The sequence below is a fragment of the Lynx canadensis genome, chromosome B2 (assembly GCF_007474595.2).
Source record: "Lynx canadensis isolate LIC74 chromosome B2, mLynCan4.pri.v2, whole genome shotgun sequence".
Taxonomy (NCBI): Eukaryota; Metazoa; Chordata; class Mammalia; order Carnivora; family Felidae; genus Lynx; species Lynx canadensis.
This window is the reverse complement of record NC_044307.1, coordinates 9,497,466-9,499,479: the sequence shown is the minus strand read 5'-3', so window position 1 is coordinate 9,499,479 and position 2,014 is coordinate 9,497,466.

Here is a 2,014-nt window from a genome sequence, read left to right as displayed (position 1 = left end):
TCCCAAAAATAAATAAAACGTTAAAAAAAAAAAAAAAAGACACTATAGCGTCTCCCCTTCTCACCGGCTATACGTGAGAATGCCCTTTTCTCCCCGCTTCTGGTCAGCGCTGGGTGTCAGTGCTGCTTCTTAATTTTTGGCAAATAGGTTAGTGGGAAAAAAAAATGTTCATTACACCACCACGTCGATTTGCTTTTCTTGGTTAATGGGAAAATCACTCGCCTTGTCACCGATTTATCGGCCATTTGGATTTTCTCATCTGTAAATGACCTATTCATGCCCTCTGTCCGTTTTTCTGTTGAAATGTTAAATTTTTTTTATAAGTTAGTGTGAGCACTTATATATTATGGATGTTGACCTTCATTCATATTTTTCACAGCATATAACTGATCCTGTGCCTGTTTCTGTCTTGTAAGTTAATGTAACCTAACACGTGCTTTTCTTTTACAGCTTTTAAGACTGCTGTCTCGCTTTAAAAGGTCTCTTCCTCACCTGAAGTTACCTAATATTATTGTATATTTTCTTCTAAAAATCTTCATCCTTGCATACTGAAATATTTACTCTCTTTTTTTAATGTGGATGTTTTTTCTATACGATGTGAGGGAGGGGTACCACTTTCTTTTCTTCTTGATGGATAACAATTTTGCCAGAACCATCTTTTTGTTGCTGAAACTTAATTAGCCTTTGTCTCTATTCTGTTCCACTGATCTGTTTGTCTTTTCTCGTGCCAATGTTTTGATAACTGTGAGTGATTTGAATTTTTTAAAAATACATTAAGCCTAGTGTCCTCATCCTCTTCTCTGTAACTGTCCTGGGTATACACGGTATGCAATCAGCGTTTCCAAATGGCATTTCTCATCACCTTCTGCCTCTGTCAAGCTGAAGGTAAAGCATCCGCACAGCAGTGCCTCACTCTCCAGCTGGAAATATACATCATATTTATAGAGTAAGGCATAAAGTCCAGGGTCCCAGAAACAGAGTCCATCATGAAAATTCCTGGGCTGACAATCATTGATTTTGTAAAATTTTGCACCTTAGTGCCAATATACTCTTCAGTCTTTGTACTTGTTGGAAAAATTAGAGAACGCACAAATGCATGGGGACAAGGTCCACACAGCAAACGGTGTGCCTTGGGGATTCAGCCCAAAGGAAGCGGAGCAGGGCTGGAGGCCAGGCCAGTCCCCTGGCGGAGGTAAGCTTGGGGGACTCTTGCAAAGTGACGATGAATGAGGAAGTCACTGCTGTTCGGGTTCCACCAGTAAGGCCCTCAGAAAGCACCTGTGACAAGCCGTTCAACCCGGGCTGTCTCCCCACTTACAAAACGAGGTGGCGTCACCTAATTTTCCTCGGGACGGATGCACACTGGAGCATCTCAGGGACAACCCAGAACCGGCTGCAAATTCAAGTTCAGCCACTCTTTGAATGACTTTGTACTCCTCACGTCCTCTCTCAGTTTCCTCGTGTTTACATTTAACTGTCTCACGACGACTTGTGAATTAGATGAGCTAATAGAAAGAAGGCGTTCGCCCAGTGCCCGGCCGGTAGGACGCACGGAGTAAAGGCTGGTTATTACTACTACTGTGGGTGTGTGTGTTTAGGGACACCGCCCCTGCAGGCACTGTCCCGTTCGGCGGGGAGGGGGATGTGACCCGGGGCGGGGGCGGGGGGGGAGGGATTCCTGGCTTGTACTTCCCTTGTACTAAGAAGTACACCTTAGAAGGGTTATTTATCCATCTATTTGGGATTCTTTGCATCGGTGCCCCAAAAAGAGCCTGAAAGCCAACAGCCTGAATGATCACAAACCTCCCTTCTAAGCTCCAACTTGTCAATTATTTGTCTCCACCGTTCCCAGTTGTCCATCCGTGATGAGGCCCGAAATGTTGACCTGCGCTGTTTTATAGAATAGGTTCGACATAACTCACACGATGACAGCAATTCTGAGTGGACCTGGGATACTGATTCACCACCACACATCCGATTTATGCTCCGCAAATTTACGAGAGGCAGAAATGTC